The sequence below is a fragment of the Perissodus microlepis genome, chromosome 1 (genome assembly GCF_051167445.1).
Source record: "Perissodus microlepis isolate ML-2025 ecotype Zambia chromosome 1, ASM5116744v1, whole genome shotgun sequence".
NCBI lineage: Eukaryota > Metazoa > Chordata > Actinopteri > Cichliformes > Cichlidae > Perissodus > Perissodus microlepis.
The window spans coordinates 6,261,071-6,275,277 of NC_140461.1; the positions used below are offsets into that span (position 1 = coordinate 6,261,071).

The window sequence follows — 14,207 nt, forward strand, 5'->3', positions numbered from 1 at the left end:
CGTTAGTTTAGATTTTTTAAATAATAGCCATTTGAAATGTCGTTTACTAGCTTTTGTATAAATTGAGAATGCGAATAAACTGACTATTCCCAAATTTCACTTTCACCTTTATTTTGAAATTGGACCTTAAGTTCTCTTACCGTAATATTTAGGACACACACAACTCAAAACATGCACCCTCTGCACTGACTGTGCTTCTAAAACTGGAGGCTGGTTTGAGGAAATCCTCATCTGAACCCACCTGTGATGTCCAGTCCTGAGGCATAAGGGTCACAGGACAGACCAACCTCTCTGATAAGGTCTCAGGCAAACCAGATGTCGAAATATTTGCGCAGTGAAATTTGGCTACCTGTGGTAAGTAAGGAAAATATTAACCTGACAGCTTGAACATGTTCTTCCCGTGATACCTACCTACATCCATGTAGTGTCAAGCAGTTTTCCTTTTCTCATTCTTCCTAATCACCTCCTGGGCTCTATAGGCGTATTTTCTCTAGAGTTTTTGTTTTTTCAGGGAGCAGGTCAAGTTCCTGATAAATACCCCAAACTTTGAAAACGCCACCTACTGACCAATCATTTCTCAGGAAAGATGGCGTCAGCAGATAATCCTGAGGACCGCTGTGTGGAGATGGTAAGAAGGTATCTCTTTTTAACAAACTGTCTAAAACTGACGATTTGTGTGATTAGTAGAGAAAATTCCGATTCAGAAGAGAGAACTTTTTCCTTTATTTAGGTCTAAGTAAAATACTATTTTTAAGTAGTTTAATTTGCTCTAGACCATTAAAAAAATCCTAAAAGAGCACAAGAGACGTCCTCCCGTGCCTAAGTGAAATAACAGTGTCACTGATTAGGCATTTACCCCATTTAGACATTGCTATCTCTGTTTCTGCGGTGGGCTGCAGCACCTCTGTTTCAGAAAGTTTATTGTTAAAGTCATATTTACTTGTTATTCCCAGTAAATATGCAGCTCTGGATCTGTCCCCGTTTGACAGTCATCCTCGATTGGGAAAAACCTGTTGTTACGTCCCCTGGCTAGTCTAGGGGGTTGAAGGGACGAACATAAAGGTGGATAGAGAAGGAGGAGCCAAGATGGTAAGTGTAGAAGGTTTATTTAATGCTGGTGATGAGATTTGGGTTCAGACTGAGGTATAACGTCAGGGAGAGCCAAGGCCAACATAACAAACAAAACATCCCTGATGTAGAAATAAAAGAAACTTACCTAACTCCAAAGAAACAAAATATACAACCTATAACCATAACCTACCTAACAACACATAAACACGAGAAAACAGGGTGTCAAAACAAAAGGCAGCTCTCCCCTACAAGCAGTCTGAACATGAAAACAACAGTGCGCATACAAGTTACAAAGGCATGCAAGCCTGCACAGGTATGGCAACCAAAATGGCCAGAGGGCACAGAAGCACAGCTCCACAGGCATTAAGTAGTGCTCTGCTGATTACCAATTAGCCGGACTCTGCGCAGCATCCAATCAGGACAGAGGAGGTGGAGCCTAGACAAAACAAAGGGTTAGTAGGGAGAAGAGACATCCTCCTGGGGGATGTAACACCTGTAATAACCAGCGTCTCGTGTTCTTGTTGGCATAAGTGAAGCCACACAATAAAAAGATGCACCCAGTATGTTAAACTTGATTCTTATGACTGGTGTAGACTTGCAAGTTGAGTTAAACATATTCAAAAAAGCCTACTTTCACTAAAAGACTTGTGCTGTAGTTACTATATCGACCCTCACACTATCTCCTTCAGGTGTTGCTGACGTTAGTACGCAAAGGTCTCTGATTCCCATTTCTTTACACTCATTTATCATACACTGTATTACTAATGCATAATAGACCTAGTTCATGAAATTTGTATTTGAGCCAAAGATTCATCAAAAATTAGACTATACTGTCCACATCAAATGTAGGATGTTTTAATCATGGAAAAAGACTTGATTTGTTGTTAAAATGAGACCACTGAGTGTGAGTGTCTGACAGGTTTCAGAGACTCTGGAAGGAAGAAGTGGCAAAGAGAGGCCCGGAGAAGGCCTCGCTAGTTCGTGTGGCCCTGCGCTTTCTGAGAACCAGGCTGATTCTGTCGACTGCTGTTTCCGTCTTTGTGGCATTGTCATTATTTCTCGGGCCTGTGAGTTATCTGTCTTACAATATATAATACACTGCTCCAAAAAATGAAGGAGAATTTTATAATTAGAGTATAACGTCAACTAGGATAAAGCTCTGGGATATTTATCTAGTCAGTTAAGTAGCAGAGGGGGTTATACTCTGGGGTGACCGTGGCTCAGGGGGTTGGGAAGCGTATCTGTAACCGGAAGGTCGCCGGTTCGATCCCTGGGCTCTCTGTCCTGGTCATTGTGTCCTTGGGCAAGACACTTTACCCTACCGCCTACTGGTGTTGGCCAGAGGGGCCGATGGCGCGATATGGCAGCCTCGCTTCTGTCAGTCTGCCCCAGGGCATCTGTGGCTACAACTGTAGCTGCCTCCGCCAGTGTGTGAATGCGAGAGTGAATGAATAGTGGCATTGTAAAGCGCTTTGGGTGCCTTGAAAAGCGCTATATAAATCCAATCCATTATTATTCATCACTTTCAACTGCTTTGGTATTAATGAAGTCAACAACAGGTGGACCAGAGGGGGGAAATGAGAAACAAGAATGGTTCTACAGGTGACATTTTCACTGAAATCTTTTCCCTAATCTGTTCTGACTGATTTTTTTTTTTTAAATTCACCAACTTTGCTAGGTTCAATGTCACTACTGGTAGCATGAGGCAGTATGTGGACACTAAAGAGGTTACACAGGTAGTCCAACTCCTCGATGATGGCACATCAGTATGTGCCTTTGGCAGGTTTGCTCTCCCAACACAAATAAAACCATCTAAGCAATTAAAGAAAAAAATATCACCTTAACAGGATATAGCTATATGGAACTGACAAATTACATTAGTTGGAGAAGTTACCAAGAGTGGCATGGGGTGCATGCTTTTATTTTAAGCAGAAAAAAAAACCCTAAAATTGCACATTTTCATTATAGAGCTAAAAAGCCAAAGCCCCCTCTCTGCTACAGTTTTACATTAATAACACCCCAATCGTGTGAGTTTTACACCCACCCTAACTATGCACCAAGCTGCATTTTAAATGATTCCTGCTCTTTAAGTAACTCAATCCTTTCTTTCTGGCCTTTCAGACTGTTTTGGTCTATCACATTTTAAACTGTATTGGAGACCCAGGACAGTCTGGACTTTTGAGTTGTGTTGGTTTGGCCTTCGCTCTGTGTTTCACAGAGTTAAGCAAAGTATGGCTAGCCGCCCTGCACTGGGCAATAAACCTGCGTTCAGCAGTCAGACTGAAAGGAGCATTCTCATCAGTTGGTTTTCAGAAGGTCATGTCTCTGCAGACACAAAGGACCATTTCAAACGGAGAGGTATTTGTATCATCTTATTTCAGTTCACAGGTGAATGGAAAACTTAAATGTTAATTTTTTTTCTCTGCTCTCACTTTCATCTAGATAGTTAACATTTTGACCAATGATTGCCACAGAGTTTTTGAGGCAGTAACGTATGGGTGCTTAGCGCTATCTGTTCCTGTTGTCTATCTTGTGTGCGCTAGCTACGCCTGCTATATTCTTGGCTACACAGCACTGATTGGAGTCTTTATTGAAGTTTTCATCATGTTTTCACAGGTATGTACATATTTCTTAGACTGAAATAGTATTATTATAAAGAGTGAAAAAGAGACAAACAGCATTTAAATGGCTCTGATTTTGGTACAACAGTCTCCAAAATGGTTGAGAAATTTTAAAATGTAAATAAAAACCAAATGCACTGGTTATTCATTTGAAATTTCATTTTTCATTTGAAGCATGTTGTGTTTTTTGGTTTTATTTTTATTTATTTTTTTAAATATAGGCTAATTCTAAAATTGATGCCAGCCACATGTTCCAAAAGACTGGGAAAAAGCTGTGTAATGCTGCAAACTGGGGATTAGAAGCAATACCACAATAGAGGGGGGCCCTTCTGTAGGTGTGACCCTAGTCTGCATGGTCCTGGTCTGGCTGTGGCTCAGATACATGTCTATTGTTTATGGGTCATTGGTTGGTTTTCATACAAATGCTATTTTCTCACCTATAATTTTCTCCTTATTCTTTTCGTTTTACTGCCAGTATTCTTTAACCAAGTTTAACACGATTTTAAACTGCAAAATTAGAAAACAATAACTTGTATTTAACTCAACTGTATATTTAAAATGTTGCTGTCTTATTGCTTGTTTTCAATAGCCACTAATATATTATGTTTGTGGTGTTTAGCTATTTTCTGGTGTGCTCATGAAAAAAAAGAAGTTGAAGGCTGTAGCGATAAAATATGGCAGAATTTGGTGAATGGGTGAGATTCTCAACAACATTAAACTTATCAAGATGTATGCCTGGGAAGACTGTTTTGAGAAGAAGATTAAGGGTAAGTTAAGTAGCTGTATGTTGGCCAACAGAATTATGTTATGTGTATATAAATAAAGAATTGACACATGTGTAGTCGTGCTGCCAGAACCTCCACAGAATAGGGGCGAGACTGCTGTCACACCCACATAGGAATGTTCCCCATTTAGAGCCCCAAAAAACACATTTAGGCTTTAGTAGTGTTCTTGTCTCACCAATACATGCTCTCAGCATATATTTATTATTTATTTTTACCCATTTTCTATTTGTCAATCTCTCTTCATTAGAAGTTTGAGCAATCTTCAGTATCGGAAATGTTTAGTTGTTTATGAAATAACTGGAAAAATGCACAGATTTTGATTTCTGTTGTGTTCTCTTACCAGCCTTGCATAAGAGCATTCAGTGTGATTGTTTTCCCCATCTTTAAACATTATAAGGAACTATGCCTTTATTTGTCTGTAATTTTTACCATGAATGTTCAACTCTAGCAGAATTGGACAGAGCAAAAAATATTATTGAAGGTAAAGAGAACTGGCAAACTTTTTCTCTCACAGGAATTAGAAAAAAAGAAAAGGAACAACTAAAGTTGGTGGGTTACATCCAGGCTACCAATTGTACCACTACCCTAATCTCTGCCACCTTTGCCACCGTTCTGACCCTCCTTATACACACTGTGATAGGCTTGCCACTTTGCGCAGCTAGTGTGAGTACCACAGAAGTACAGCAGTAATGACAAATTTTAAATGTGGTTTACCACAAATTGAAATTTTCCTGTATTTTTCTTTATTTCCAGGCCTTTACCACTTTTGCCATCTTCAACTTCATGAGTTACTGCCTTGCTCTTATGTTTGTGTCTGTGAAGTGGATAATTGAAGCTGGAGTGTCACTAAAACGATTAAGGATAGATATACTGTAAAGGCTTGCTTTTCCTCCTCCCAGAGGGAGGGCGTGTGTATGGGTTCTGTTTGTCAGTTACTTAGCAGTCTAGCAGTTTTCAATTTATCGTTTTCAAATTTTGTGTGATGTTAGATCTTAATAAGAGCTTAAGCATATTTAATTTTGGTGATAATTGGATCAAGGTTGCTCACACCTACTGTTAAAATTGGTAAAAACTTTATATTACCCAGAATTTTTTATGGACTGTCTTCAAAGCTTCATAAAAATACACTACACCTTTGGGGACTTGAGTAACTATGTTGGTTAAACAATGTTGACTTTGACCTCCCAGAAATCATATGGAGTAATATATAGAAAGTGCACTCTCTCTCACCTTCAACTTTAATTTATTCTGCACGTTTTGACTGCTTTGTCCCCCTCCCTGGATCAACTGTTCTCACACTTTGTTCATCAGCAGTCTTCAGAGTCCACTGAAGGTTGTTCCCTATGAGCAAAGTATAGTGTGCATTGGCTTTCATCAGGAATTGAAAGAGTCTGCTGAAAGGGAATTTCAGGTGGCCAGAGCAGGGCTTCTAGGGACTAATCTAAAAGCAGTCATGCTTGAAGTGGTGCAGCCTTCCCCGAAAAGGCCACCTTCAGGAAATTTAAACCTGTTTAGGTTTTAGCTTTGCTTTTATAGGCAGTCTTGGAACTTCTTCGTAACACCTGGTATATAATCTCAATAAATCACTGTGCTGTGATTGTTGAAACTTGGTATGGTATTGTTTTAATCACAAATTGTGAACCACTTTGATAAGTCACTCCACTTCAGAGTGTTTGGGGGGGGCATTTCTCACAGTTGTCTTAACTTATGTCTTTTAGTATTTGGAGTTCTGTGATGGCATCTTGGTTCTGGAGGATGGTGAGGTTCAGGAGGCTGGAAACCATCAAGCCCTGATGAATGCAAATGGGCGCTATGCTCAACTCATCAGCAACTACCAGATGGAAGAGTCTAAAGTAAGCATTTCACACAAACTGCAGTACAAATGTTTGTAGCTCTGTTACTCTTACTGTTCAGTTAGCTCAAAAGCCTTAGTATCAGTTCTTTGTTGCTTTGAATTCACTGAGTTTCACTATCCATGATCTTGACCAAACTTTATTAAAATCTTGTGAACATCATAACTTTAGAAACATGTTGCCTATCTTTAATTTGATCCCACAGGTATGTACCAGGAGGCTGAGGGGCAGCACTGGCACCCACCAGTATTTTTTGAATACAACAGTTCTTAGGTTCTTCTGTGACCGAAATCTAGTCTAATTAGTCAAGATTTAAGCGAACTTACTGATTTGATAACTGTTTTTCTTTAAGCTGTCGTCACACCCGGTGATCAGCTGGTCAGTCAAGAGTCTACCGCTGAAGGCAGTGAAGTCTTCTATAAGCTGTAGATGCTGGTTAATCCCAACATTAAACATGCATTTTAATGACTGTGTGCTGTACGGTTCAAACATCCCGCCTGCTTTAAAATCGTAACCATGTTCCTCCAGGATATATTGTCTCCTTCTTCACAGTCCTAAACATTTTCATGATAGTTGGTACTACAGTCTTTAGTAACTGGTGGCTCAGTTTCTGGCTAAATCAGGGTGATGGGGTGAGTGTTTTTGCTGTTACACAAATTTGGTTAGAACATAGTGATATTTTATTTCACTTGTGCATAGTCCTGTCAGAGCTACTTTTTTACATATAAATGTATATGCTTCTGAGAACTGAGGAAAAAAATATCTTTCAGCTCAGCTCATTTTGTGCACTACAGTGGATATAATTAATAAGCTGGGTCTCAGGAGAATATTTTCAGCTGTGTGAATCTTTGCTGTGTATACATGTATTATTTAACTCACATGGTTAAACTCTGTGCATGTGTGTGTGTGTGATTTAACTTGGGTAGAAAAAAGAAAACTGTGGATCAGTACGTTTGTTGTCCATTAATGCTGTGTTTTCTGTTTTGTCCCAGTCACCCAGTAACACAAGCAGCAATGCAACTTTCATGCAGGGTGACATCTCAGAATCCACAACTGCACTTCTTCCAATTAATTTATGGCATGACTGTGATCATCACGGCACTGTTTGCTACCATCAAAGCCTTTGTTTACACTAATGTCACCTTGAATGCTTCCTGCAAACTCCATGACACAATGTATAAGAAGGTACTGTAAAATCTCTGACTCATGGCTGTATACTTTCAAAGAAGCATCAATGTTTACTTGTTTAGTATACAAAGAGCACAGCAATTTCAAATGATCATGCTCAGTGGCTAGTAGTAAGCTGCCTTTTTGTTTTTGGTTTTCTTTTTGTCACCTTGCAGATTATTGATAGTCCGATGAGTTTCTTTGACACGACTCCATCGGGCCAAATTCTAAATCGTTTCTCTAAAGAGCAAGAGGATGTGGATGCTGAGATTCCCCTCCACGTGGATGTTTTCTTGCAGTATTCTCTACTCATCCTGTACACCATAATGAACATTGTGGCTGTCTTCCCAACCCTGATGGTAGCTGTGGTTATAATGGGAGTCCTGTCTATCCTGCTCCTCTTGTGCATTTGGTTCTCGTTCTCTGGCATATTAGTTTAGTTGGAAATTTGAGCAATTCGCAGGTTGTAGGCTTCCATGGTAATGGTTACATGTTTTAATCAGTAGTTAAATGAATATTTAGCCATGACAAGTCTGTTTGTGATCCATCTGCAGCGTATTGAATAGGAGCACATGTCAGATAAAGAAGATGGATCTCTCACACCACCTCTTCCCTGCAGGGCCTCAGCACTATCCATGCCTACAAAATAAGAGACAAACACATAGAACAGTAAGATAGCAAGAGCTTTAAAAGGAACATAAATCTCAGCATTGTTAATTTAATGTAACAGCAGTATGTGAGATCTTCATAACAATGTCTTTTGATATTGGTCTTGGCTTTTTTGTGTCATCGGTTCAACTACCTGAATGACGTCAACTCCAATTACTGTTACCTGTTTTCCTCTGGCATGTGTCTGCTGACTTTCTGGCTGGATTTCATGGCTGCTGTGATGTTCACATTGGTGGCTCTATTTGTAGTGTTCAGCAGTAATGAAGTAATCAGTCCAAACAGGAAAGCCCTGGCCTTATCCTACACAGTGCTGGTAAATCTTGATAGCAAATGAAACATTTTTTAATGTGACACTGAAAAGTAAATTTGTTGAAATCATGTTTGGATGATACAATTGGTACTTCAGTTGACAGGCGTGCTTCGGCTTGTTGTAAAGTGGAGGCAAGATTCAACTCGGTGGAGCAAATCGAGGAATACATCATGGTCAGGCTTTTCTGCCACAATCACATTTTTTTGTTTGTTTTTCTTTTTAAATCTCAAAGACTTAAATTCCAATATACAGATCATCTCTAACCTCGAACTGTTCATTTTTTGCAGGACTGTAAGTCTGAGGCTCCCAAGCACGTAAAGGAGGCTCAGATCCTACAGAACTGGCCTAGCAGTGGGGGCATCACCTTCAAAGACTATATGATGAGGTATTGACAGAATACACCAATCGTCCTGAATGGCCTTGATTTCTTCATTCAACCTGGAGAGAAGCTGGGCATTGTGGGAAGGACCGGCTCTGGTAAGGCCCTGGATTCAGTAGGTGTTGTTCTCATTGATGTTTGTTCACATGTTGTGTGTAAAATAACCTAACCTGGATGTCGGTTACTATTTGTGAAGCTCTGGCACACTGTAACAACAGTTTCAGTGTAAATTTTCAGCTATTTCGTGCTTTGCGCCTGTAGGGAAATCGTCTTTAGGAGTAGCTCTATTTAGATTTGTGGAGACAGCAGCAGGAACCATACTGATAGATGGGGTGGACATCATGTCCATTGGCCTGCAAGACCTGCGTAGCAAATTGTCTGCGATTCCTCAGGACCCTGTGCTATTTGTTGGTACAGTCAGGTAACCTTGGCCAACCCATACATCACATGTTGCTCTCACCACTGTGGATCAGTAAGGGGTTAATCAGCCGTCTTCACAGGTACAACTTAGATCCATTCAATAAGTACACTGATGAGGAGATCTGGACAGCGCTGGAGAGGAGCTACATGAAGGACTCGGTATGTAAACAGTGCAATGACTTTCCTTTGCTTAACCTTATTTTTTGTTTTTGCTTTACATAGTGAGGTAATTGACTTTCGGAAGCCGTAATGCTTTTTCTTTTTATATATATATATATATATATATATATATATATATATATATATATTGAAAATGACAGGTGCATAATCCCATCAGTTGTGTTCTTTATTTTCTTAAACATAACACCCCCCCCCCCTTTAAATCCTCAGCCCGGAGGGAAAGCTGCAAGCACAGGTGTTGGAGAATGGAGAAAACTTCTCTGTAGGCGAGAGACAGCTGATCTGTATGGCTAGAGCTCTACTCCGCAACTCCAAGGTGCGTATGTGTATGTCTGTGAGAGAAGTTGTTTCTTTCCATGTGCTCCTCCTTAAATCAGTACTTTCCTGCAGTAACAGAGGCTCATAGTGTCTGATAGATCATTCTTTTGGATGAAGCCACAGCCTCCACAGATCCAGAAACAGATGCTCTGATCCAAAAGACAGTCAAAGAGGCCTTTCAAGACAGCACTGTGCTCACCATAGCACATCGCATCAACACAGTGATGAATGCAGATCGTATTCTAGTCATGGACAATGGACAGGTAACAAAGACGGTTACACAAAACTAATCCGTATATGATCTTCAGCCTCAACTTACCAAGTGTTCTCTTTGACAGGTGGCAGAATTGGACCACCCAGATGTCCTGAAGCAAAGGCCAGAGTCTCTGTTCTCTTCTCTCCTGGCTGCTTCTAAAACAATGAAGAGATGAACTGGTGTAAAGCTGTGATATCAAATAAGCACAGTAATCCCTGTAATGTAATACATTTACACAACATATTTTAATGTTAATGAAAAGGCAGTGTAACCTTTTTATAATTTTGATCAGTCACAAACATAGTGGAGTATGTAGACCTGTCCCTCACACTTGGCTGCTATTTAGTTTTCGCTTGTTTAGTTCTCTGTTTTATTAGGTTTAAGCAGCAAAGCTTTTTTAAGCTTGATCATCAAGCTAACTATTAGGTTCAGGTTAAAATGTAAAACATCACAGCATTTCCCATTAGTATTCACATGCACTGTACACAGTTGTCTGACGTCTCTGAAATAATATTGCTCTGTTTATTTACCAATAACTACTGATGATGCTGCCCTATTTGAATGACAAGAAGGCAGAGGAGGGTACACAATGGTGAGAAATGATGAACATTCACTTATCACTATTTTATTATTTCTCTATTTAGATAAGCAGGATGTGTTTTTGTTTTTCAACCTTGAAGTTTTTATAAATAGTGCATTTTACTTTTTACTTAAATGCATGTTAAATGTTTCATGGCTTTAAATAGAAGTGAACACGAGTTTTTTTTTATGTAAGTTTTAAATCTATTGTGTAAGTAGGGACAACTCACTTAAAAAAAACATGGTGAGGGTGAGGGCTAACCTAATAGTTACATAGGTTTTTAGGTTTAATTTAAAAACATAATTAGTTGATGTAGTAGCAGACACAAGCTCACAAGAACCTTAAAAGAACCTTTTGATGGGCATATAAAAGTTTTTTTTTTTCTTATTTTAAATAAATTTCAGCTGTTAACTGGTTAAAAAGTGCCACAAACTGACCCACATTAAGAGGATGTGTAGCAGGTGAAACTGTGGTAAACTAGGGCAAAATGTTTACTGCCACACATATTAATAGATGCCTTTTCTTAAAATTGAAGAGCTTAAAAATCATTCATTTTAATAGAGGGTTATTTGGAACTTTGAGTTGTATGTTGTTGGAAAATGTATGAAAAATTAAATTAATAAAAAGTCATCAAAACTTGTCTTTCAATTAAGCGGAGGTCAGATGGTTATAAAAGAAGTAAAACTTCAGTGAAAGAAGCTCGAGTCAAGTGCACTTCAGCTGTCATGTGGGGTAAGGACACACGAGGGCACTACAGGCTTCTATACTCGTATCCTTGAAGGACTGGGTTTCATTTTTAATATGACCGATCCTCCCTTGGCACAGACACGTTCTCAAAGAAATGCTCTGTGAGGTTACCTTTTACCCACTGAACTTTAAAAATAACTCATCTCTCTGAAGAGAAACTACAAGCCTCTAAATATATAATAATATATGGTTCAGTTAAACGGTATACCAGTCTTTTTACATCACTTAATTGTAAATATCCACACCTGCTGAACAGATTAGACTGGGCTTAATAATTCATTGCAAGTTGTTGCATTAATATTGGTTTAAAAAATAATTTGGTTTTCCCAAGCTACATGGGAAAATATGCCATTTTATTGAAACTAGGAGAGGTTTTCTTTTTCTAATCAGTGATTGTATAGAATTCTTCTAAAGTTTTCTACAGTCATTATTTCTAATACTACAGGTGTTTAGATTAATCTGAAGTCAATTATAATTGTTTATAAATAAAATTTATACAGCAAAACTCTTTTTGTTATCGTCTTTCGTTTGTTTGCAGCATCCAGGATCTTGTCTTATCTGATCATATGTAATGCTTGCTTCAGTCTTTTACTAGTAACGAATCACGACTTGCATGAGAGAAACTGAAACATCAGATTAGCAATGAAATAGTATTTGAAGTATACGGACAAGTATTGTACTTCAGACAAGTATTCTACAAATGTAAAGATTTTTTATCTTTACATTTGTGCAGAATAAACTGAAGGTTAAATTGCACAGAAGGCACTGAAGGAAAAAATATACTGGTGGCAGCTCAGTCAGCACAAGGCCTGCTGTGTGTCCTCAGGCGTGACTTCTGTGTGCTGCTTTAATGTAACTAAACTGAACTTGTAACATATAACAATAGAAGAGAGAAGGATGACAGGCTCACAGTTTTAAAACACTTAAAAAATTATTTACCCTTATGCAAGTCAGGTCTGTCTTGGAGTTTGAATGATTTGGTTTATGTTTCTTAACAATTAAAAATTTCCATGCAGAGAAATCTCCAGTGGTCTTCAGGTAGCATCTAAAGATTTCAGCTGGGTGCTCAAAGCTTCACCAGCAGTGTTGTTGAAGGAGGAATGTAACACTGAATGTTCTGCTTCGAGCAGATCTTCTCAGCTGCCTTAGAAATTTAAACCAGTGACCTCACAGTCACAAGCTTTCTCACCCCTCCTTGAGGCACAGGCTAAATTAAAATATCAATGGATCAATTATTATACTGGGCCTGTGTTTGGGTGAGTGCCGACTCACATGCTGTGTTTTCCGCCTAAAAAGTCTTATGTCTGCATTTTTTAATATCTTGATCTCCTGTTTTTGAAAGATTGCATCTGTGATTTAAACTAATAAAGTACTAGATTGAATACACTCATGTACAGATGAAATATCGGGGCCTGGGCACCGACATGAAGACCCAGCTCTCCCACAGTGAAGAGTCACTGAAATGAAAACACATACAAAATTACAGAAGAAGACAAAAAGTGATGACAGAATGTTTTGCATGTTTTTGCAGATGTTTCATACTTCTTTAGTATTTGTATATTTTGCTGTTGGGTTGTGTGGTCTTGTACACTGAGTTGGTCTTTTTGCAGCCATATCTAGTGTAGTTGTGCCTTTATTGTGAGTTTGTGCCATATTTCTGTAGTTTTGCTTCATTTGGAGTCATTTTGCATCTCCTCTGTATCTTTTTTTGGTGTTATTTTTGTCATTTTTAGTGGCCAATTTGTTGCTGCTTTTGGTTGTTTTGCCCTTTAATGTAATAATACAGTAGTTTGTCTGTTATTGTTGGCCTTAGCCAGATAGACTACTTGCATCTGTTTGGAGTTATTTGTGTGTTTTTTCACATTACAGTGGCCATTTTGTTTCTGTTTGTGATTGCTTTAGGTGTGTACCAATTTGTGTGGGGTTTTTTTGAGTTTGTTTTTTTTTGTCATTTTTAAGTAATCGTCTCTTTATTTTTGTCTTTTTTATTTATTTGAATGGCTTTTTTTGGGTGGGTCTAGTGTGTCTCAGAGTTGAAGGTCAGCTAACTCTTTGTGCCCCTTATCCACCATGAATATCCAGGTTGTTTTCTGAAGCGTTGTTTTATTCGTTAGCGAGCTACTTACACTGACATGTTTAAAGTATAAATGTGAACTCATATTTACAGCCCTGTTTCAGACACGTACACACTGCAGTACACAAACAAATCGTGTATGCCTGTCAGTGTGAGTGTGTTGGAAGATCCAAGCACACACGTACAGACGCTGCTATACACACACTCCGGTGGGAGGAGCCAAACCCCTCGCAGGCAGCTCCGAGTTTGTCAGTTTCCTAAATATAGCGGACAGGATCTGTCCGTGTCTTTCAGCCGGAGACACTTTGATAAAAAGCCCGTATTTACAGAAGCACCGGGAGGCCAGTGGGGGTAAGTGGAGCAAACATGTGTCTTTATATGTGAAAGTGTGCTGACTGTGATCTGTGCTTTGGAGACTGAAAGGGAGGGGAACCACGACCCTTCTTGAAGTGCTGCGATCTTCTTTCAGTGTTTGAATTTCTTCCAAAACTGCCTTAAATGTTGCTTCTGCGCTGCTTCATCTCTGTCTAGGCTATATTTGGTAACGGTTCGTGCTTGTTGTGATCTCATGTCTGAGTGTCGCTTACTGTGAATACTGTACGCGGAGGCTACTGTACATGTTGTGATAAGTGGTCTGAGTGAGAGCTGCATAAAACTTTGATTGGATTGGACTATCTTTGGCAAAACGTTGCCTTTTCTGCGTATCTCGCTTCGAATATCGCAAAACCTGAGGTGTCCTGAACAACGTGTGTTATTTCCTACAGGTACACAACACCC

The 14,207-nt window shown here is 39.1% G+C and overlaps 1 protein-coding gene and 1 pseudogene across 2 annotated transcripts in view; both read left to right on the forward strand.

Annotated features, from left to right (window-relative positions):
- The first annotated feature begins 586 nt into the window (after positions 1 to 586).
- On the forward strand, positions 587 to 11,717 carry LOC146393216 (ATP-binding cassette sub-family C member 12-like; annotated as a pseudogene). Its single transcript, XR_014800019.1, has 11 exons — positions 587 to 628; positions 6,196 to 6,330; positions 7,674 to 7,856; positions 8,264 to 8,479; positions 8,573 to 8,649; positions 8,764 to 8,953; positions 9,117 to 9,276; positions 9,356 to 9,434; positions 9,666 to 9,771; positions 9,846 to 10,036; positions 10,112 to 11,717. The product of XR_014800019.1 is annotated as an ATP-binding cassette sub-family C member 12-like (transcript).
- Positions 11,718 to 13,642: 1,925 nt separating this feature from the next.
- The window catches only part of LOC146393217 (myocyte-specific enhancer factor 2A-like), a 49,135-nt gene continuing 48,570 nt past the window's right edge, over positions 13,643 to 14,207 (forward strand). The window contains exon 1 of the mRNA XM_084927971.1: positions 13,643 to 13,781. The gene's annotated coding sequence lies outside the window, so the exon portion shown is untranslated. The remainder of the gene's footprint in view (positions 13,782 to 14,207) is intronic.